The following is a 25002-nucleotide window of genomic DNA, read 5'->3' as shown; positions in this document are numbered from 1 at the left end:
CAAGGTACAGGTTCATGGGAGCCTGGCTTTGGCTTGATTTGGGCTCTATTGCCTTGTATTTTGCCTTGTGGAGCTGGGAATGTCTAAGACAGTGTGAAAAGGCACTGACTCAGAGCTGAACATGGATAGGTACACTCCTCACGACTTGTTGATGCACTGAGGCCAATCTGAGAATGAACCCACGATGGGAAAAAAATGCCTCGTCTGGTAATTTGACGGGCCTGAGAAAGACTTTCCCATGGGAAGCCTCTGTGGCGAACATGATGCCTAGCAAGTAAAGCCCATCCCAGGCAATGGTGATAAAAGAAAATTGCCACACAGCTATGTGTGAATGCAAGGCAGGAGGTGGGAGGAGGGGAAGGAGCGAGTCCTCCCGTGCACGTGCCCCTGCAGCTGTCAGGGATGAGGTTACAGACCATGGACGAGAAGGCAGAATTCCCCTTCCCTTTCCCAGGGCAGATGACCTTTCAGAAATTAAACAAATCAATTCTGTGTCCTCGGAGGAGGCATGTTTGACTGCCTTGATTCAATGGACTCCATTGTTTTCAGGTGAAACCAGGTGATTCAATTCATCACTGATGTCTTCCTTAGGAGGTTTTGTCTGTAAATTTTTCTATGGAATAATTTTGTAAGATCTGGATTAGACATGCCACTACACACAGTTTAAAGACACACATACACACACAAAAGATAAAGAGCATTCTCCCCTAAGTGCAGAGACATTGGTGCTATAGACCACACATACTGGTTTTTCTAGTATACTAGGCAAGAGATTAACCAAGACCTGAGTGAGGTTGTGCTTATAAAGGTTCACTTGCAGAATGTTCATGGAGAATAATCGAGGGTAGCAAAAAACAATGAAGTTTAAAAATAACTCATCTGTCAAAGAAGCAATCAAAGGGAGAATTAGAAAAAAAAATACTGTTTAGCACGGCTGGTTTCATACTACCAAGTGGTCTTAAAATCATTTAATATTGTTTGAAATGACTGTGCCCCTTGGCATCCATGGAATTAAATGCAAGTCTTCGCTGAAGAATTCTCTCAAAAGTCCAAGGAATAAGCTGTCACGGTCAAAAATTTAAAACGAAACCAAACAAAAATAAGAAACAAACCACTGTGATAACAGACAGCAAGGGTAAAAGAGTCTTCCCATATTAATATTATGAGATACAGATTATAAAATAAATATTTTCAATATAGTTAAATGAAAGATGAGGTTGGACATATAAACCATTTGAATAAGGAAAAAATATTTTTAAAGTGATCAAATAGGTCTGATAACTGAATGAATGTTTGGAAATGAAAAATATCGTTGAAATTTTTTGCCATGCCATACAGAAAATGAAAATTTTTACAAATTCAGGTATATAATTTCTGTTACCTTTATTTTTTTTAATACTCTATTTAGAAGTTACGTTGGTGTAAGTGAAAGACCGAATCCAATTTCGTATTTTCCAGATGGCTACCCTCTTATGCTAATACTATTTATTAAATATATCGTTTTACTCCACTGATTTGAAATACCAGCTTTATCAGAAACTAATCCCAGTATTTATTTGCATCTATTCCCAGGATATCTATTCTCTTCATGTACTGGTACTAAACTGTTTTAATTACTATAACGTTCATGATTTTTTTCAATATCTGGTAAGGGCTAGTCTCTATCATTACTGTTTTCTAGCTTTATTCCCAAAATATTAATGTTCGTATTTTTCTTGAAAAAGTTCAATTTATATATTTATTTAGAGAGGATTGCCATCATTTTCCATTATTTAAGTGTGTCTTACCATCTATTCAAGAACTTTTTAATGACCTTTTGAAGTCCTTCAAAGTTTTCTTCATGTGAATCTTTTTTTTAGAAAGAAAATCGCTTTATTCTAATTAATTCACAAACAATAACATCAGAAAAGCACTGTTTACAAGACCACAACCGCCTCTTCTGCCCAACCCCAAACTCAATACCATCTCAATAAACTTCTATATAGTGACAACACCCTCTTCCACCACAGTCCTGAAGCACAAAAGCTATTAATGATTAAGGAGAGGTTTAATGGGTGCTGTCACACTTTCAGTTCAGTTCAGTTCCATCGCTCAGCATGTCCGACTCTTTGTGACCCCATGAATCGCAGCACGCCAGGCCCCCCTGTCCATCACCAACTCCCGGAGTTCACTCAGACTCACGTCCATCGAGTCAGTGATGCCATCCAGCCATCTCATCCTCTGTCGTCCCCTTCTCCTCCTGCCCCCAATCCCTCCCAGCATCAGGGTCTATCCCAATGAGTCAACTCTTCGCATGAGGTGGCCAAAGTATTGGAGTTTCAGCCTCAGCATCAGTCCTTCCAAAGAACACCCAGGACTGATCTCCTTTAGGATGGACTGGTTGGATCTCCTTGCAGTCCAAGGGACTCGAAAGAGTCTTCTCCAACACCACAGTTCAAAAGCATCAATTCTTCGGCGCTCAGCTTTCTTCACAGTCCAACTCTCACATCCATACATGACCACTGGAAAAACCATAGCCTTGACTAGACGGACTTTTGTTGGCAAAGTAATATCTCTGCTTTTGAATATGCTATCTAGGTTGGTCATAACTTTCCTTCCAAGGAGTGTCTTTTAATTTCATGGTTGCAATCACCATCTGCAGTGATTTGGGAGCCCAGAAAGAAAAAGTCTGCCACTGTTTCCACTGTTTCCCCATCTATTTCCCACGAAGTGATGGGACCAGATGCCATGATCTTAGTTTTCTGAATGTTGAGCTTGAACATCTTCATTATTAATTATATTTTAAATGCTAAATCAACATGGCCATGAGAGGTGATTTTTCATATCTTCAATTCAAACTTCTTGTTTAAGCATTGGCCAATCTGCACTGTTTCAGCACCTCACTGAAACCGTCACAAAATTTAAGGTCACCCTGGCTCTGGGCACACTCCGAAAACTGTTTCACCTCATAGAAGCAAGGGCCATTTTGCTGCAGCTATGGCAGCTGGGTTCCCGAGGTTCCTGGTAAGTGATGTCAGGGCTTGAGGGCTCAGCACTGCTTCCCCCACTGAAGCCCCCAGTGATGATGTGATGCAGAGTGTGGCCCACAGCAGAACCCACAGCCATCTGGGCCATCAGACCTGGCTGCTGGGGAACAGCAGCAGGGGAACCAGCGGCAGAGAGGGGAGCCGCTGCTGGCGGCTGAGCTATGGGCGCTGACCTGGGCGCTGCTCTCATCTGAGGCACGCAGCTGGCAGGAGGGGCCACGCAGGAAGTGCGGCTTCAACTTCCACTAGGCATCTTGACCGCACTGCTAAGCGACATTGACAGGTGCATGACCCTGGTGGACTCTCTTCATGTGAATCTTGTACATTTCTTAGATTTATTCCTGGGTGTTCTCTTGTAGTTCTTGTTTTCGTAAATTGAATACTTTCTAGGTGATTGTTCATATATTGGTAAATTATTGATCGTGTTTTAATTTTGCTCTCAGCTACCTTACTAAATTGTCTAAATCTTGTAATGATTTTTAAAGTTGAATTTCTGCCATAATATTATCTCACCTGCAAAGAATAATGTTTTCTTCCTTTTCCTTCGCTTCCCTTTCCTTTTCCTTGTAATTTTCCCTCTTTTTCTCTAATGACATTGGCTAGTATTGGCCAAAGTTAAATAATACTGGTCATAGTATGCATTCTTGTTTTGTTTCTGATTTTACTACAATTCAGTGTTTCACTGTATAGTTTTTGGCATTTCTAATGATATGTGTATTTTTTCATGTTAACAAACTATTCATCTATTACTACTTTTAATAAGATTTTTTTTATTGAAAGGGATATTGAGATGTTATTAGATAACCTTTTCAGCATCTGCAAGAATGTTCACATAGTATTTCTCTTTTGATACATGTTTAAGCTGTATTGCTTAATATATTCATTAATATTGATCCATCTTTGCATTTTTGGTATGAGTGTTCCTTAATTATGACGTATATTTGATTTATGTGCTACTAGATTCTATTACTACAAATCTAGTGGAGGTGATGGAATTCCAGCTGAGCTATTTCAAATCCTAAAAGATGATGCTGTTAAAGTGCTGCACTCAATATGTCAGCAAATTTGAAACACTCAGCAGTGGCCACAGGACTGAAAAAGGTCAGTTTTCACTCCAGTCCCAAAAAAGGACCATGCCAAAGAATGCTCAAACTACCGCACAGTTGTGCTCATTTCATATGCTAGTAAGGTTATGCTCCAGATCCTTCAAGGTAGACTTCAGCAGTATGTGAATCGAGAACTTCCAGATGTACAAGCTGGGTTTAGAGAACTTCCAGATGTACAAGCTGGGTTTAGAAAAGACAGGAACAAAAGATCAAATTGCCAACATTCACTGGATCATAGAGAAAGCAAGGGAATTCCAGAAAAACATCTACTTCATTGACTACGCTAAAGCCTTTGACTGTGTGGATCACAACAAACTGTGGAAAATTCTTAAAGAGATGGGAATACCACCTTATCTGTCTCCTGAGAAACCTGTATGGTTAGAACCAGACGTGGAACAACTGATTGGTTCTAAATTGGGAAAGGAGTAAGACAAGGCTGTATGTTGTCACCCTGTTTATTTAACTTATATGCAGGGTACATCATGAGAAATGCTGCGCTGGATGAAACACGGACCAGAATCAAGACTGCTGGGAGAAATGTCAACAACCTCAGATATGCAGATGATACCACTCTAATGGTAGAAAGTGAAGCAAAGAACTAAAGAGCCTCTTGATGAGGGTGAAAGAAGAGAATGAAAAAGCTGGGTTAAAACTCAACATTAAGAAAACAAAGATCATGGTATCTGGTTCCATCACTTCATGGCAGATAGAGGAGGGAAAAGTAAAAGACGTGGCAGATTTTATTTTCCTGGGCTCCAAAATCACTGCGAACAGTGACTGCAGCCATGAAATTAAAAGACACTTGCTCCTTGGAAGAAAAGCGTTGACAAACCTAGACAGCATATTCAAAAACAGAGACATCACTTTGATGATGAAGGTCTGTCTAGTCAAAGCTATGGTTTTTCCAATAGTCATGTATGGATGTGAGAGTTGGACCATAAAGAGGGCTGAGCACCACAGAATTGATGCTTCTGAATTGTGGTGCTGGAGAAGACTGTTGAGAGTCTCTTTGACTGCAAGGAAATCATAAAGGAATTTGTAAAAGAAATCATAAAAGAAATCAACCCTGAATATTCATTGGAAAGATTGATGCTGAAGCTGCAATACTTGGCCATCTGATTCAAAGAGATGACTCACTAGAAAATTCCCTAATGCTGGGAAAGACTGAAGACAAATGGAGGAAAGGGCAGCACAGGATAAGATGGTTAGATAGCATCACCAACTCAATGGACATAAATTTGAGCAAACTCTGGGAGATGGAGAAAGACAGGGAAGCCTGGCATGCTGCAGTCCATGGAATCACAAAGAGTTGGTCAGGCACAACTTAGCGATTTTTGAAACTTTCCTTTTAATACTCTGGAACCATTAAATAATATTAAAATTACATGTTCCATAAAGATTTGATAGAATTCACTTATTAAATTCTCTAAAAATTGGCCTATCTGTAACTTTCTTCCTTTATTGGGGTCAGTTTTAATAGTTTATATTTCCCTATTTGTGGTATCTGCATGAAGCTGAACAATATATTCTTATAATTTTTAAAATTTAAGTATCTATGCTTATTTTTCTATACTCATTTTTCAAACCTATATATGTGCTTCTTCTTTTTTAATTTATATTGTTTGACTAGCTTTGCTAAATTTTTACCATTTTGTTTTTTCTTGAGGAACTTTCTTGAGATATGTTTATTTGTTCTATAGTTTCCTAGTCTTTAATTCTTGCTTTTACCTTTACTAATATCTCCTTTTTGTTGTTGTTAAGATTACTGTGTTGTTCTTTTTTCTAACTCATTAAATTGAGTGCTTAATTATTTACTTTTTTCATTTGTCTTTCAATTGACAAACAATTTTTGGCATAGTTTTTTTTTTTAAGAAAGATTCATAGGAACTATGCTGTTTGAGGATTTGTATGTTTGAAATCATCTGCAGGTTATCTTTATGCCTAAACTATACTTTGACTGGAACTAAAATTCTTAGGTCATAGGATCCCTGAGAATACTGAGGCAGTAAATTGCTACAATGTTGAATGTTGCTTTAAAGAAGTATGAAACAGCTTGATTTCTATCTCTTCCCCTTGAGGTGATTTGATTTTCTGTCTGAAAGATCCTATCTTCGAAGTCCAGTAACTTTATTAGGATGTGTTCTAGTTCTAGTGTTGGTTCTTCCTGGAAAATGATGTGCTTGTTTAAAGATACAGATTCAAATCCTTTATTTCAGAATAATTTTCTTGAATTATACTTTTAATATTTTTTGAGTGCTTGATTGTTCTGTCTTCTGAATGCATAACTGAACATCCAATCTGTCTTAAATGTATTTTTTTCCTGTAATTCCTTAAATTTTTTTTTTCCCTTTTCTTTTGCTGTTTTCGTGAGCCTGTCCTCCATTTCTTTAGCTTGTTTTCAACAACAAGTATTCTTCCTTCCTGCAATTTCCATTTCTGTATGTCATTACTTCTCTATATCTTTCCTAGGTTCACTCAGGTCAACTTTATCATTTCTTTCTTCAGTTCTTTTATCAGTGCTTTGGATTTTTGATTCATGTAGTCCACTTTTTCATTGAACTATTTGAATCTGAAAGAAGTTTTTGGTCACAATTTTCAAGTATTCCACAATAAATTTTTATCTGATGAATGCTGAATTTTTCTTTTCTCCTTTGCCTTTTTCTTATAATGATTTTGTCTCCTGGTTCCTTCTTCAAAAGTTTTATTGAAATGCAATTCACATACAATATGACTTACCATTTAAAGTGTATAATTCAGTATTTTAAAGTACTTTCAGAGAGTCATGAAACCTTTCCTGGTTCCTTTTTTTTGTTTTCATTTTTCCTTTCTGGACCAGTTATATAGAGAAGAAAAATGTGAGAGAGATGTAAGAGGCTCTGAACAACCTCTGGACCAACAAAACATTGTCCTAACTCAAAGCATATACAAGGTTTAATGGATGTTATTGTGAGTGTGAGTGTATATTCAGACTTCACAAAATTTTAATGACTAGACTTGGTAGCTTCAGGGTCACTCATTAACCTTGGCTTCTCTGTTACCTCAAAAAATTTTTTTGCAGAATGTCATGCCTGTATGATTTCAAAACAGATCATGGAGAATTCTAGAGCCATTTTGCAAACCTCAGCCTTTTTTTTCCCAAACAAGGAACTTGATTTTTGCCTTGGAAAACTGTTGACTCTACCTGAGCTCTGCAACCATGGGTATTGTCTTTTGGGATTCTTTCTCTGGTCACATTTTCATGTACTTGGCAGCAGCTCCTCTTTATAAATATTAAAGTTTAGGGCAAAAGTATTGCCTGATTTCTTCCTAAATGGAGTGTTTATTCCATTTTTATTCTTATTGTTTCAGATTGGTTTCAGAAAGCAGATTCAGTCTTAGTCAACTCCAGCTTCTATAAGAAACAGCATACATTGGATGGCTTATAAACAACAGAAACTTATATCTCACAGTTCTAGGGGCTGGAATTTTTTTTGAGATCAGGGTGCCAGCATGACTGGGTTCTAGCGAGGACCTTTTTCTGGATTGCAAACTGCTGTCTTCTTATGTCCTCACATGGTACAAAGAGATAGGAAGCAAATGCTCTCATGACTCTTACAAGAGTAATTGCATTCATGAGGGCTCCGCTCATATGACCTCTTCTAACATTAGTGACCCCCAAAGGCCATTGGAAAGTAGGGTTTCAACAGGAATTTGGCGGCGGGGGACACACACGCTGAGCTTGTAACACAGTCAGAGACTTCTTTATTTTTCCATCTTAAAATGAGAGATTGATCATTTTATTATTAAGTTCTTTTTATTTTTCAAACATATTTAAACCTCTATTTCTTGTCCATCAACTTTAGACTATATATATTTTGATTCGTTACTTTGTAACTAAGAAAATAAACATATCTACAATTCTTTTTCCTTTTTTCTCTCTGTTTTTCTTTTCTCTATTCTCTCTGTTGCCAAGCAACATCTGCTAGTATTCCATTATTTTTACTACACTATGATTCATGGCATTCATATTCTTCTCTGTAACTGTAATTAAGTGTCTGTACTTTTTTTGTCTGTAAGCTACTCTAAAAATGGAAAAAATAGAAATTGGTTAAATTATTATGGACTGTATAAATATTGTGAGCCATGGAGTAAAATAGTGTTATTGGAGCCTCAGAGAAAGACGCATAATCCTATACCACTAACTCACAGAGGAAAATCTTCCAAGTATCATGTCAAACAAGTTGTCTTTTTTATACTCGGAGAAAGGTATCCTTGTATTTTTGTTGCTCTACATTTCTTGTACAGTGCCCCCCAAAGCTTCCACCCACTTTTCTTTTTTCTTTTCAATATATATATTATATAAAGATTATTTATGATATATACAGTGTGTGTGCTCAGTCGCTAAGTCATGTTGGACTCTTGCAACCCTATGGACTGTAGTGTGCCAGGCTCTTCTATCCATGAGATTTTCCTGGTAAGAATACCGGAGTAGGGTTGCCATTTCCTCCTCCAGGGGATCTTCCCAACCCAGGGATCAAACCTGCGTCTCCTGCATTCTCAGGCAGATGCTTTACCACTGAGCCAGCTGGGAAGCATATACAATATGTACATTCACTATAACTTTATTTTTTTAAGATTCTTTTCAGTGTGGATCATTTCTAAAGTTTTCTGTTGAATTTGTTAATATCACTTCTGTTGTTTTTTTATGTTCTGATTTTTGGTCACGAAGCATGTGGGGTCTCAGCTCACTAACCAGGGATCGAGCCCACACCCCTTCCATTGGAAGGCAAAACCTTAACCCCTGGACTGCCGGGGAAGTCCCTCACCATAACTTTAAAACATTCATTTTCTTCACCATACTACCTTTTAATAAAATCTATTTTCTTCATGAAGATAATCTTTCTGGGGTCTAATAGGACAGTTACTTTCTTTTATGAGCTTGTTTTTTGTTTTTGTTTTTAGATTCCATATGCAAGTGAAATCATACAATATTTGTCTTTCTCTGTCTGCTTAGCATAATGCCCTCTAATTTCAACCATATTGTGGCAAATGGCAAGATTTTCAATAATATTCCATAGACATATGAACATACCACAGTTTCTTTATCCATTCATCCATCAATGGACACTTCAGTTATTTCTATTCAAATAATACTGGCAATGAACATGGTGGTACATAAATCTTTTTGAGTTATTGTTTTCATTTCTTTCAGATAAATACTCAGAACTAAAATTTCTGGGCCACATAGTAGTTCTATTTTTAATTTCTTAAATGTCAACCAATTTCTTAAATTTGCTTCCCTGATAGCTCAGTTGATAAAGAATCTGACTGCAATGCAGGAGACCTTAGTTTGATTCCTGGGTCAGGAAGATCCACTGGAGAAGGGATAGGCTCTCCACTCCAGTATTCTTGGGCTTCCCTGTGGCTCAGCTGTATAGAATCTGCCTGCAATAAGGGAGACCTAGGTTCAGTCCCTAGGTTGGGAAGATCCCCTGGAGAAAGGAAAGGCTACCCACTGCAGTATTCCTGCCTGGAGAATTCCATGTATAGTCCATGGGGTTGCAAAGAGTCAGACACGACTAAGAGACTTTCACTTTTAAACGTCAGCCAAGACCACAAACATTGTGTATAGCACATTTGAACTGACATATGGCATGTCTGGTAATTCTTTGATTGAATGCCAGACATGAGAAAGAAAAACTGAATATGTAAATTGAGGCCCTGGCTAATGTATCAGAGAAGACTAACCTGCCATTTAGCAGTCAGTAAGAGTAGAGACAGATCGTGTTAAGTCAATCTGGGATGAGCTCATTTGAAGGTAGGTTTCAGTCTTTTGTGCCTACTGCTCTATTTCCACCTGAGTATACACCTAGAGTGGGAGTCTGGGCAGAATATGAGGGCCCTTCCTCATTGGTGGGCACTGATCTCTACAATTTCTGCCACCCAGTCTGAGGGATTGCCAAAGGATCTGATTGACTTCCCAGGGTCCTAGGTAACACTCTTTCCTTTGGTCCTTGCCCTATGGTACATAAGCCATCTAGATCAGCAAATTCAGTGAAAGGAAATTTTTACAGAATATACCACCATTCTTTTTGGAATCCTTGCCCTTCAAGTCTTGTCAATGATCTCAGCTTCAACCTTTATAAATTAAAAAATAGAAGAGCAAATGGAAACAAGCAGAAGAAAGAAAGTAGTACACAAGAGCAAAAATCAATGAATTAGAAAACAGAAAAATAATGAAGTCAATGAAACCAGAAACGGACTCTTTGAGAGAGAAAAGGATAACCTTCTACCCAGACTGATCAGAAAAACAAAAACAACAATAAAACATAGTTAACCATTATCAGGAATGAGAGCAGGAATGTAACTATAGAGCCTAATCATATTAAAAGCAATACAAGTAAAAAATAGCTTTATACCGATCAGTTCAACAACAGATGAAATAGACAAATTCCTTGAAAAGCACAAACTACCAAAGCTCACTCAAGAAGAAATAGATAAATTGAATTATGCTTTATCTGTTAAAGACATTAAATTATGATTTAAAAACCTTCCTACAGAGAAAGCTCCAGGACTAGATTGCTTCACTGGGAAACTTAACCAAACATTTAATAGAAGAAATTTTACCAGTTCTGACTGGAGAAGGGAATGGCAACCCACTCCAGTATCCTGCCTGGAGAATTCCATGGCCAGATAGATGACCCTGGCTGGCTACAGTCCATGGGGTCGCAAAGAGTCAGACATGACTGAGCGATTAACACTTTACATTTACTGGATTTTGGAGAATTGTTCCTTTGAGATTCCAACCTCACTACCAAATACGTAAAAGCTTGAAGAATTCTTCCATTTACTACCCTCCTTTAAAAGAAGTGATCAGACATTAATGAGAAAGGACCAAAGGGACCATTTTAAAGCTGGACAAGGGAAATATAATTCTTACCAGTTTTGTCCAGATCCTAGTTGTTAGAACAAAGTTAAACCTTCAGTCTTAAAAACAAAATCCTTGGAAGTTTTAATTGAACATTTTACACACTTAAAATCTTGGAATGGTGCTTTACATATAATGTAGCACATGAAAGGCTTTGTGCAGACAAGTAAATTTTCCTTTTCTGAGTATTGAAATGTGATAACACCATCTCATCATTTTTAACTTGAAATCAAAACTATCAGATTTGATTTTTTTATAATTTAGGGAAAGTGAAGTTAGTGGACTAGAAGACTTTTAAATTGACTTCTTCAGATCTAATGATTTAAATGTAACCAGTTTTTGTTGGGACTTTATAAAATTATCTTGTATATATAACTGTTAACTAATCTGTAAGTTATAATAAATATATTTGCAATTATTATATGTTACATGATATTTTGGTTCAGCCTCTATGAGGCTAGCATTACTGTGATATTGAAACCATAAATAAAGTGTTCCGTAGTCTTGGCGCTGGTAAAAATACAAATCTGTTAGATTCTAGCAAATCAAGATGCATGTTATAATCTTTAACCATGAAAAGAATAGTAAAATAATGTATAATTAATAAGCTTATCAAAAAGGAAATGAAATTATAAAAACTATGATTAAACTTTTTTTTTAAATGCAAGAAAGAGTGAAAGAAAATAGAATAGATGAGACAAATAGAAAACAAATAGTAAGATAATGGTTGTAAATCCTAATACATTAATAATTACTTTAAATATAAATATCTTGATTAAAAGGCAGAGGTTCTTTGGTCTGGATGAAACAAAAAAGCTGTGGAGCTCAAGCAGAAGAGCATGCAGAGATAAGCAGAGGATTTGTGCCTGCAGGTTTCAGAGCAAACTACCAAGTGTGTTTCTCAGATTTGAGGGACTTATCCTGAAATGTAAGACCTAAATCCTTGGGGCACAGTAACAAGAGGAAAATGGATAGGCTGGTGGCAGAAGTTACCTCAAGACCAAATTTGTTTTACAAACAAAAGGAGATGAACTAAATTTAAGTTGAACTAAATTTAAGATGAACTATATTTAAGTTCAGTATAGAGCATGCTGCTGATAAATATTTAACAACTGGCTCAGCAAGTGTAGTTTCAACATGGATGTTGAAGAATATATTTTGTTAATGTTAACAAGTGAGATGGAAGTGAAACAGTGAAGACATGTTGGCATTTCATTCATTCATCAATTGTGTGGCATGTGTGACATCTTTACTGAATTGGATGACAGTTTTTGAATATTGTAAGAATAGTTCATTTGGGGGTTTTCGTTGTTTTCTCCTTTTTTGCTATTCACAATATAATGTCTACAGACAGGACATATTTGTAAGTTTCATCTGCATTGTTTACATTTTCTCTATCACTTTCTTAGGTATAGACCAAGATTCAGCAAACTACAACCCAGCTCTACATAGATAGCTTTTCAATTATCCATTCAGATCTAAATATCATAATGCTTTGATGTGCACCAAAATACATGAATAAGTTCTCTTTAGTAGTCAAATACTGTACATCATTCCTTCTTACCTTCAACTTATATTTCCTTTCCATTTCTTCCATATAATTTTATCTTAATGTAACATCATTACTTTAAAAAATTTTTATTGATTACCCTGTCATATTACTCTGCAATAAAAATCACATGTGTTAACAAGACTTACGTGGTGATTATTTTACAATATATACAGATACCAAATCGTTATGTTCTACACCTGAAACTAATAATAATGTTATATGTCAAGTATACCTCAATAAACATTTCTTAATTTGTTTTAACTTCCTATACCTGTGTGTCTCCTAAATGTTAATTAAAGTTATTCGAAAGTTATCACATAATGATATTGGTGAGGCATTTCTCTATTAGTTCATGTAACCTCAGGTAAATACTCATGTATGACGTTTTCAGAATGTCAGCCCTGAGACAGGCTTGGCATCAATTCTGTTCCTCCTTTTAGTTTTTTTAGCTGTCAGAGCAGAGAACCCATGTTTACATAAATAACTAGATGGAGGTAAAAGGAGTTTTATTTTATAATATCAACCAGGTCTTGGAAATCCTTCAAGTTATATGCCAGAATCAAATATTATTTTTAATGGTCTATCACTGATAAGTTGATTAGATCCTCCCTCAATTTTGTTGAAACCCAGGAATTAGAAACCACCCAGTTTGCAAAAAATTTTGTTTCCTCATCTTTAAAATCTTTATTTTTCTCAATTTCTCATAATTTTGCCAAAAGAGCCATTCTAAGACTTGAAATTTCTGTTACTTATTCTTGTAATTTTTAGATAAATCTCATTTTTATAGTTTAAATTTGTTAAACTGAGATTTAAAAGAGACAAAATTGGAAATTATAAATCCTTTTGAACAAAGTATAATCATGCTGAATTTCAGTTTTCTAGAATATCCTAAAATGTCTTAAAATGTGGACAGAGTTGGATACTTGACAGATGTTAGAGATGAAGTTAGTAATTTATTTAATGATTGAAAAGAAGCATGTTTATAATCATGTGTTTGATATTATTAAATCACATCAAAATATGAGAAGGAGGAATTACCTCTAATTAAATAAAGTTGGTTTTATAAAGTTCAGGATATTATGTTCTAGTTTATGTTTTGGGAACATTTTATCCTACACCTGTACAATGGTAGATGTTCTATTTTTTTTAATCAACTTTATTACTTAAGAAGTTCACAACAAAACTGAGCAGAAGGTCCAGAGACTTCCCGTATATCCCCAGCTCTTAAACTTGCATAAGGTCCCCCAATATTAACATCCCCCACCACAGTGGTACATTTGTTAAATTTGTTAAGTCTACATTGATACTTCATGATCACCCAAAGTCTGCAGCTTACATTAGGATTCACTCTTGGTATTGTACATTCTGTGGGTTTAGACAAATGTGTAATGACGTGTATCCACCAGTGTAGAACGAACCAGCCTCTAAGCTATGTCAGTTCATCTCACCCTCACCTCTAATCCTCGGCAACCACTGACAGTTTTATTGTCTCCTTGGTTTTACCTTTTCTAGATTGCAGCAGTGTTGGAAACACAATATATAGCCTTTTTAGATTGACTTCTTTCCCTTGGTAATATGCATTTAAGTTTACCCCATGTCCTTTCATAGCTTGATAGCTCATTTCTTTTTCTGAGCTGAATAATATGCCATTGCCTGGATATGTCAGTTATGTATCCATTCACCTACTGAAGGACCATCTTGGTTGTCTCTGAATTTTGGCAGTTATGATTACACATACCATAAATATCCATGTTCAGGTTTTTGTGTGGACATAAGTTTTCAAGTTTTTAAAGTAAAGACTAGGGAATGAGATTGCTGAATTTCGTGGGAAGAGTATGTTTAGTTTTGAAACCACCAAAGTAAACTGTCTTTGAAACAGCTGTGATATTTTGTATTTCCATCAGCCGTAAATGAGAGTTCCTGTTGCCAAAATTTGGTATTGTTAGTATCCTGGCCAGTGCTTTGTGTTGTTAGTGTTTTCCATTGTGTGTGGTGTGTAGTGGTATTTCATTGTTCTTTAAATTTGCATTTATGTGAAGCATCTCTTCATATTCTTATTTGCTATCTGTGTATTTTCTTTGGTGAGGTGTCAGTGGCCCCTTTTTTAATGGGTTGTTGTTTCCTTATTGAAATTTAAGTGTTCTTTGTTTATTTTGGTGGCTGTCCTTTATTAGATATGTCTTGCAAATGTTTCTCTCAGTATGACTTGTGTTTTCATTCTCATAGATATTCTGTTTTGAAGGATGCAATTTAAATTACTTTGTGAAAAGTAATATTAATAACAAAAGGAAAGTATTAGACCATCAGTAAGTGAAGGACTTATAAAAAGTTTATTAATCATTGTTGCTATACATATTATTTACAGTAGAATATAACATTCCTGTTATAATGTCCTGGGAATGTAAAAAAATTAAATATAAAATATATATTATATGTAATATTATAAATCTAATAACTATATGATGAAAAGAATAATTGATTAATAAACAAATATTAGTTCATAGCATCCCACCATCTTTTGGCAAAATTAATGAAAATGTTTCCCCTACCAGTCTGAATAAGTATTCAGGAAAACATGAGACCTGAACTTAGATGTATATTTCATTTTTAGATGCAACACTAGCCTTCTGGAAACACTGGAAATTAGTGTGGACTGCTTCCCTTCCTCCTCCCCAAAATCATGCAGAAATGCATCTGAAATGGACTAAGGCATGATTCATGCCTTAAATGGGAATACTCTCCCAATTCTATCACCAAGAAAGGTGGAAATTCAGAAAGATTTGTGGCAGACTGATACATCATTTAAAAATGTTAATACTAAAATTCTTAGAGTACTGGGTATAGATAAGATAGATAAGAGCCAGAGCTTTTCATAAATTTGTCCCTTGTGTACTCTCACAGCCTTGCTCTTAGAGGCAATGCATTCTTGACAATAGTTATGGGGGGAAATTATTAAACAAGAATTGTCATTTCTCCTATGGCTTCAAGCTACAATGAATTCAGAACATGCCAACAGAGGCAAAATACTCAGTTTCTAATGCCTTGATCTCTCGTTCCTCTGCCTGTTCTAAATCCAGCTTAAACAAGGTGGTGACCAAAACCATCCCCAAGGGAAAAAAAGAAGGCAAAATGGTTGTCTGAGGAGGCCTTATAAATAGCTGAGAAATGAAGAGAAACAAAAGGCAAAAGAGCAAAGGAAAGATATACCCATCTGAATTCTATCACCAAAGAATAGCAAGGAGAGATAAGAAAGCCTTCCTCAGTGATCAGTGCAAAGAAATAGAGGAAAACAATAGAATGGGAAAGACTAGAGATCTTTTCAAGAAAATTAGAGATACTAAGGGAACATTTCATGCAAAGATGAGCACAATAAAGGACAGAAATGGTATGGACCTAACAGAAGCAGAAGATATTAAGAAGTGGCAAGAATACACAGAAGAACTATACACAAAAGATCTCCATGACCCAGATAACCACAATAGTGTGATCACTCACCTAGAGCCAGACATCTTGGAGTGCAAAGTCAAGCAGGCCTTAGGAAGCATCACTACAAACAAAGCTAATGGAGGTGATAGAATTCCAGCTGAGCTATTTCAAATCCTAAAAGATGATGCTATGAAAGTGCTGCACTAAATATGCCAACAAATTTGGAAAACTCAGCAATGGCCACACGACTGGAAAAAGTCAGTTTTCATTTCCAATCCCAAAGAAGGGCAGTGCCAAAGAATGTTCAAACCACCTCACAACTGCACTCATCTCACATGCTAGCAAAATATTACTCAAAATTCTCCAAATTAGGCTTCAACAGTGTGTGAACCGAGAAATTCCAGATGTTCAGGCTGGATTTAGAACAGACAGAGGAATGAGAGATCAAATTGCCAACATCCATTGGATCATAGAAAAAGCAAGGGAATTCCAGAAAAACATCTACTTCTGCTTCATTGACTGTGCTAAAGCCTTTGACCATGTGGATCACAACAAACTGTGGAAGATTCTTAAAGAAATGAGAATATCAGACCACCTTACCTGCCTCCTGAGAAATCTGTATGCAGGTCAAGAAGCAACAGTTAGAATTGGACATGGAACAACAAACTTGTTCCGAATTGAGAAAGGAGTATGTCAAGGCTGTATATCGTCACTCTGCTAATTTAACTTATATGCAGAATACATCATGAGAAATGCTGGACTGGATGAAGCACAAGCTGGAATCAAGATTGCCAGGAGAAATATCAAACAACCTCAGATAAGCAGATGACACCACCCTTGTGGCAGAAAGCAAAGAGGAACTAAAGAGCCTCTCACACCAGTTAGAATGGCTGCGATCCAAAAGTCTACAAGTAATAAATGCTGGAGAGGGTGTGGAGAAAAGGGAACCCTCTTACACTGTTGGTGGGAATGCAAACTAGTACAGCCACTATGGAGAACAGTGTGGAGATTCCTTAAAAAACTGGAACTAGACCTGCCTTATGATCCAGCAATCCCACTGCTGGGCATACACACTGAGGAAACCAGAAGGGAAAGAGACACGTGTACCCCAATGTTCATCGCAGCACTGTTTATAATAGCCAGGACATGGAAGCAACCTAGATGCCCATCAGCAGATGAATGGATAAGAAAGCTGTGGTACATATACACAATGGAGTATTATTCAGCCATTAAAAAGAATACATTTGAATCAGTTCTAATGAGGTGGATGAAACTGGAGCCTATTATACAGAGTGAAGTAAGCCAGAAAGAAAAACACCAATACAGTATACTAACGCATATATATGGAATTTAGAAAGATGGTAACAATAACCCTGTGTACGAGACAGCAAAAGAGACACTGATGTATAGAACAGTCTTATGGACTCTGTGGGAGAGGGAGAGGGTGGGAAGATTTGGGAGAATGGCATTGAAACATGTAAAATATCATGTATGAAATGAGTTGCCAGTCCAGGTTCGATGCACGATACTGGATGCTTGGGGCTGGTGCACTGGGACGACCCAGAGGGATGGAATGGGGAGGGAGGAGGGAGGAGGGTTCAGGATGGGGAACACATGTATACCTGTGGCGGATTCATTTTGATATTTGGCAAAACTAATACAGTTATGTAAAGTCTAAAAATAAAATAAAATTAAAAAAAAAAAAAACCAGTTTAAAAAAAAAAAAAAGAAAGTGAAAGAGGAGAGTGAAAAAGCTGCTTGAAACTCAACATTCAAAAAATGAAGATTATCACAGCAGGATCCGCTATGACCCACCTCCCAGAATATTGGAAATAAAAGCAAAAATAAACAAATGGGACCTAATTAAAATTAAAAGCTTCTGCACAACAAAGGAAACTATAAGCAAGGTGAAAAAACAGCCTTCAGAATGGGACAAAATAATAGCAAATGAAGCAACTGACAAAGAATTTTAATCTCAAAAATATACAAGCAACTCCTGCAGCTCAATTCCAGAAAAATAAGTGACCCAATCAAAAAATGGGCCAAAGAACTAAACAGACATTTCTCCAAAGACATACAGATGGCTAACAAGCACATGAAAAGATGCTCAACATCACTCATTATCAGAGAAATGCAAATGAAAACCACAATGAGGTACCATTTCACACCAGTCAGAATGGCTGTGATCCAAAGTCTACAAGCAATAGATGCTGGAGAGGGTGTGGAGAAAAGGGAACCCTCTTACACTGTTGGTAGGAATGCAAACTAGTATAGCCACTATGGAGAACAGTGTGGAGATTCCTTCAAAAACTGGAAATAGAACTGCCATATGACCCAGCAATCCCACTGCTGGGCATACACACCAAGGAAACCAGAATTGAAAGAGACACGTGTACCCCAATGTTCATCACAGCACTGTTTATAATAGCCAGGACATGGAAGCAACCTAGATGTCCATCAGCAGATGAATGGATAAGAAAGCTGTGGTACATATACACAATGGAGTATTACTCAGCCATTAAAAAGAATACATTTGAATCAGTTCTAATGAGATGGATGAAACTGGAGCCTATTATACAGAGTGAAGTAAGCCAGAAAGAAAAACACCAATACAGTATACTAATGCATATATATGGAATTTAGAAAGATGGTAACGATAACGCTGTATGCGAGACAGCAAAAGAGACACAGATGTGTAGAACAGTCTTTTGGACTCTGTCGGAGAGGGCGAGGGTGGGATGATTTGGGAGAATGGCATTGAAACATGTAAATTATCATATTTGAAACAAATCACCAGTCCAGGTCCGATGCATGAGATAGGATGCTTGGGGCTAGTGCACTGGGATGATCCAGAGGGATGGTATGGGGAGGGAGGTGGGAGGAGGGTTCAGGATGGGGAACATGTTTGCACCCGTGGCGGATTCATGTTGACGTATGGCAAAACCAATACAATATTATAAAGTAATTAGCCTCCAATTAAAATAAATTTATATTTTAAAAAATTAAATAAATAAATAAAATTTACCATAAAAAAAAAATGAAGATTATGACACCCGGTCCCATCCCTTCATGGCAAATAAATAGGAAACAATGGAAACAGTGACAGACTTTATTGGGCTCCAAAAAACTGAAGATGGTGAGTGCAGCCATGAAATTAAAAGACACTTGCTCCTTGTAAGAAAAGCTATGACAAACCTAGACAGCATATTAAAAAGCAGAGACATTACTTTGCCAACAAAGGTCCATCTAGTCAAAACTATGGTTTTTCCAGTAGTCATGTACAGATATGAGAGTTGGACCATAAGGAAGGCTGAGCGCCAAAGAATTTATGCTTTAAAACTGTGGTGTTGGAGAAGAATCTTGCAAGTCCCTTGGACTGCAAGGAGATCCAACCAGTTCATCCTAAAGGAAATCAATCCTCAATATTCATTGGAAGGACTGATGCTGAAGCTGAAGCTCCAATACTTTGGCCACCTGATGAGGAAGAGCCAACTCATTAGAAAAGACCCTGATGCTGGGAAAGACTGGAGGCAGGAGGAGAAGGGGATGACAGAGGATGAGATGGTTGGATGGCATCACTGACTCAATGGACATGAGTTTGAGCAAATTCAGGGAGATGGTGAAGGACAGGAAAGCCTGGCATGCTGCAGCCTATTTGGTCACAAAGAGTCAGACATGACTGAGCAATTGAACAGCAGCAACAAAGATTAGTTTCAGAGCTAAGAATTTACCCTACAGATATACCTGCAAGAGTTCACCAAGTTGTGTTACAAGAATGTTCACTGCAACATTATTTGTAATGGGGGGGGGGGAAGTGGGGTGAGGGGACAACCCAACTATCTGTCAGTACAGGACTAGGTGAGTTATAATTCACCTTACAGTGTTAACACTCCATCAGTCTTTCTTCACCTGGGTCCTCCATTCATGACATATTATACCTTGTGGCCTTCAGGCCTCAAGTGAGAAAAAAAAAAAATAGACAACAGGCCCTTCCCTGTGGTCCAGTGGCTGAGACTCCTTGCTCCCAATGCAGGGGACTGGAGATAGATCTCTGGTCAGGGAACTCTCCCACAAGATGCAACTAAGAGCTTGTAGCCTGCAACTGAGTCCTGGCACAGTCAAATAAATGGATATTAATAAACAGACTATTTAAAAAAAAAGAAAACATGGACAATGAAGTTCATGCTGCTGCTGCTGCTAAGTCGCTTCAGTCGTGTCTGACTCTGTGTGACCCCATAGACGGCAGCCCACCAGGCTCCCCCGTCCCTGGGATTCTCCAGGCAAGAATACTGGAGTGGGTTGCCATTTCCTTCTCCAATGCATGAAAGTGATAAGTAAAAGTGAAGTCGCTCAGTCGTGTCCGACTCTTAGTGACCCCATGGAGTGCAGCCCACCAGGCTCCTCCATCCATGGGATTTTCCAGGCAAGAGTATGGAGTGGGGTGCCATTGCCTTCTCCATGAAGTTCATAGTTAATCCCTTTTGTGTAAACGTAAAGCTACCTAGCTCGTCACTTATCTGTGCAGAATGTTAGGTGAACAAAGGCTGGCCGCTGGGCCCAGTCTGGAACTCTGAGATGGGTCACAGGCATGGCCTCAGTCACTGGAGTCCAGCTCATGTTGATGCAGGAAGCAGAGGCGGGTCCTCTGTCTGTGGTGTGAGCCAGGCCTGGCTGGTCTTTCTTGCCTCAGGCCCTTTCCCATCTCTTAGATGGGGTCCCACTAATTGTCAGGTTAAAGATGGATTTGGTGTATGTTCCATGGGAATGAAATCAGTAAGAAAGTGAACCAGAGGAAATTTCCAATTGGTCCTGACTCCTACCCCACCTGGCCGCTGCCCCACCAGTCTTGTTCTGGGATTGTTTCAGGCTTTTCCTGTGCATTTACAAATAAAACCAGGCTGCTCTGGGCATGCTTCCGAGGTGATGCCTGGAGCCCTGCATGCTTGGGCCAGAGATTGATACGGTGTGTGCACGCCTGGGCCCATACAACTCTTTTGATCTATTTCCGAAGGCAGCCTTTGGTCTCCTGCTTCCAGTGATTGATTAAGTTAGGTTCTCTTTTAGGAATTCTCTCCGCTCATGCCTCCTCACCAGCTCACGGTGAGCCCTGCCAAATTTTCCTCTCCTTTTATGCTGCAGATTGTTCTGTTCCAAGTGACTAAATGGAAACTGTGTTCTTAATATGCAGTCCATTACCTATTCCTTTATATGCAGTCTGTTACCTTGCAATTCCTGTTTTGCATTTAGTATGGTAGGGCATGGGCACCCCCTTATCACATCATCAGTCATGTTTCCAGCGAGGTTTTGGCCTATCATTAGGGAGTAGCTTTGCTTCAGAGCCTTCCGTCCCCTGTGCATCCCCTTCCTTTCCCCTCTCCCCCCTCCCCAGCCCATTTTTGTGTGTGACTCATTGGGGAATCAGGGTGATAGCATTTGTTTTAAAACAAGCCAGCACACATGTTTGTAGATTGTTTAAGACCATGGAATGTAAGCGAACTCATGCAATGTTCTTGAGGTGCCAGCAAGAGAAGGGACCTTGGTTCAGTGGGTTCTGGTGGAAGGGTGACCCAAGATGTTTCAAAAAGCTTTCTGGTCATGCAGACCTAATTTCAACTCCTGCCTCCAAGCACAGTGTTTGCTTTTGAAAAATTGGGATTAAAATCTACCAGCTTACATGGATGGTGAGAGAGACTGAAGTGAACAAGTAAAAGTAGAAGCACACTCCCACATCCATTTCTAAGGGCTTCTTCAACCAACCGAAGTTTATATTATCTTTTTCAAAGAGGCCCTTCCTGGAAGCGAGACTGGCCCTGGCGAAATGTCATAACTGGAGCTCTTTCCTCCTTCTCTGTGACCTCACAGCTCCTGGTGCCCACCCACTATATACCCAAGCCTTTCCTTCAGTCCCCCTGGCCCTTTGGTGACATCTTGTTCGGATGTTCCAATCTGGTCTTCATTCTGCTTTGATAAATGAAAGCTGGGATGAAAGCAGTCATGGTTGAGAGCTCTTAAGGCAAGAGTGGGGGTGCTGATGGAGGGGGGCGGTCATACCTCCCCATGACATCCTTTTCCAAACTTGTGCCATCTGGGTTTCACTGTATTAGGGGAGCTAGAGGCTCTCTTTATAATCTATCTGTCCAGTCATCACCCTCTGTGTTTTTCTTTCTTTTGGGACCATTATTTCCCCTCACAAAGAAACCCGTTTTTTAAAAAAATTACTCCTTGAGAGTTACTGTATACATGCTAATTAGGGTAACAATGTTGTATTAGCTTATTGCTTATTATTTATTTACCCATTCACTTATTTACTCAACAAATATCCATTGAGTGCCTTTAATGTGCCAAGTACAATTCAGGCGCAGGGATTATAACTGAACAAAGGCAGCGAAATCACTACACTCATGGGTCTTGTATGCGGCAGTGTCAACAACTAAATATATAGTTTCAGACTGTTGATGTGAAGACTGATGAAGCAGGAAAGGAAATGAATAGCAGCAAGGATGTGGGGCTACGGGGGCTGTAGACAGGATAGATGTTCTTTGGAAGGTGACGTTTGGGTGGAGGCTAGAGTGAATTGGGGCACCAAGCTATACAGAGATCCCAGAGAAGGACGTTCAGATCAGATGAGATCAGATCAGTCACTCAGTCGTGTCCAACTCTTTGCGACTCCATGAATCACAGCACGCCAGGCCTCCCTGTCCATCACCAACTCCCGGAGTTCACTCAGACTCACATCCATCGAGTCAGGGTTGCCATCCAGCCATCTCATCCTCTGTCGTCCCCTTCTCCTCCTGCCCCCAATCCCTCCCAGCATCAGAGTCTTTTCCAATGAGTCAACTCTTCGCATGAGGTGGCCAAAGTACTGGAGTTTCAGCTTTAGCATCATTCCTTCCAAAGTAATCCCAGGGCTGATCTCCTTCAGAATGGACTCGTTGGATCTCCTTGCAGTCCAAGGGACTCTCAAGAGTCTTCTCCAACACCACAGTTCAAAAGCATCAATTCTTCGGCGCTCAGCCTTCTTTATAGTCCAACTCTCACATCCATACATGACCACTGGATAAACCATAGCCTTGACTAGACAAACCTTTGTTGGCAAAGTAATGTCTCTGCTTTTGAATATGCTATCTAGGTTGGTCATAACTTTCCTTCCAAAGAGTAAGCGTCTTTAATTTCATGGCTGCAGAGAAGGACATTAAGGATGTGGAAATGTCCTGGGGCAGGAAACAGGATGCTGAGTTCAAGGAAGAGCAAGAAACCCATATGTCTGGAGTCCAGTGTGCAAGAAGGGCTGGATAGGAAATAAGGCCACATCAGGTAGGGATTTGAGATCTTATTTTAAGTCTAAGGGAAAGCCAGGAGATTTTGGGTAGTGAACCGACATGTTTTGATTTATGATTATAAAACATCACCGTGACTGCTGTGTGGAGAACAGAGAGTAGAGAACAAGAGAGCAGCGAGACGGCCAGCTAGATGGCTACAGCAATCTGGCAAGAAATGTTGGCTGGTTTCGTGTACTGTGCAAGGGGCTGAGGTGGTGAGAACTCATCAAACTCAGCATCTCTTCTGAAGATAAAGCCAACAGACCTTGCTGAGGAGTGGCATGTCAGATGTGAGAGAAAATGAACTTAAAACCCCCTAGATTTGGGTCTGAGCAGCTGGATGAGTGATTATGCTATTTACTGAGAATAGAGGAGGAGGCAGAGCTGGTTTGGGGCAGGAATCAGGAGGTATGTTTGGACATAGGAACTTTGGGATACTATCAGAAATCTGAGTATCTGGAGCTCAGGAAGAGCTTAAACCAGGAGATGTAAATACAGCATCCTCAGCACAGTGGTCGTATCAGGGCCGTGGGAGTGGATAGAGTTACTCAGAGAGTGATGTAGATGGAGAAGAGCAGAGGTCCAAGAACTGAGCATGGGTCGATCCAGCACTCATCAATTTGGAAGAGGAAGAAGAGCTACTGCTGAGCTCATCACCCCAGTCTAGCAGTTTTGTGGAAGTCTCCATTTGGTTTCCTGGGTTATGTGTTGGTGACTAAGGTTCCTGTCCCACGGTGACCTTGAGTATCTCATGAATTTAGCTCTGGGCCAGGTCCTGACAGCCTCTTCTAGGCCAGAGCCCTAGGTCTCAAGTGGCTATTTGGCCTCATTTGCAAGTGGGGAGCCTGCCTTTGGACCAAGAACCATGAAACCAAGGGCATCAGCCAATTTCCCGTTTTGCATCTGAACCACAGAGTTGATTATTTTGTTCTAGAGCAAGGATATGAATATGGTATGACTTTTTAATTTCATCTGTCATGCAATGTGCTTGGAGACTATGGGGCAGGCCATCTATGAGGCAAGGGACATTGTCATTTTAACTGGAGCACCATTATTTTGATATTCTAGACCTTGTTTTCTCTGTGGTTCGAGCTTGCCCTTTGAACCTCTGTAGCACCTGGTTATCCCTGAGTCACTCACTCAAAGTTTCAGTTCAGTTCAGTTCAGTTGCTCAGTTGTGTCCGACTCTTTGTGACCCCATGGACTGCAGCGTGCCAGGCTTCCCTGTCCATCACCAACTCCCAGAGCTTGCTCAAACTCATGTCCTTGCTCAAACTCAAGTCCTTGCTCAAACTCATGTCCTTGCTCAAACTCAAGTCGGTGATGCCATCCAACCATCTCATCTTCTGTCTTTCCCTTCTCCTGCCTTCAATATTTCCCAGCATTAGGGTCTTTTCCAAAGACCCTCAAAGTTTATTTACAGATTACTGTGCATATTTGCAAAATACAGAGTAGGATATGGTTCCTGCTCTCCAGGAGCTTAAAATCAAGCCAGACAGTTGAACATCACAAACATCACATGAGACATGACATCAGGATATGTGTTCTGGTGTGGATCAGCTCTGGCACTGTGCTGAGCACCTGGGGACTCCCAACACTTGAGAATGGAACAAGCCCACTGACCGTCGTCTAGTGGCAACTATTCTACACAAATGCCACAAGAGTC

General features: G+C 39.0%; 1 non-coding gene and 1 pseudogene across 1 annotated transcript; both read right to left on the bottom strand.

The window, feature by feature from the left end:
* Window positions 1-2774: 2774 nt before the first annotated feature.
* Window positions 2775-3279, bottom strand: LOC112578194 (annotated as a pseudogene).
* A 5351-nt stretch (window positions 3280-8630) lies between these two features.
* On the bottom strand, window positions 8631-8702 carry TRNAL-GAG. Its single transcript has one exon. It is a non-coding gene; the product is annotated as a tRNA-Leu (tRNA).
* Window positions 8703-25002: the final 16300 nt, after the last annotated feature.

This window comes from Bubalus bubalis, chromosome 12 (genome assembly GCF_019923935.1).
Source record: "Bubalus bubalis isolate 160015118507 breed Murrah chromosome 12, NDDB_SH_1, whole genome shotgun sequence".
Classification (NCBI taxonomy): domain Eukaryota; kingdom Metazoa; phylum Chordata; class Mammalia; order Artiodactyla; family Bovidae; genus Bubalus; species Bubalus bubalis.
Note: the sequence above shows the minus strand (reverse complement) of the source record. Positions and strands in the feature narration are given on the sequence as shown.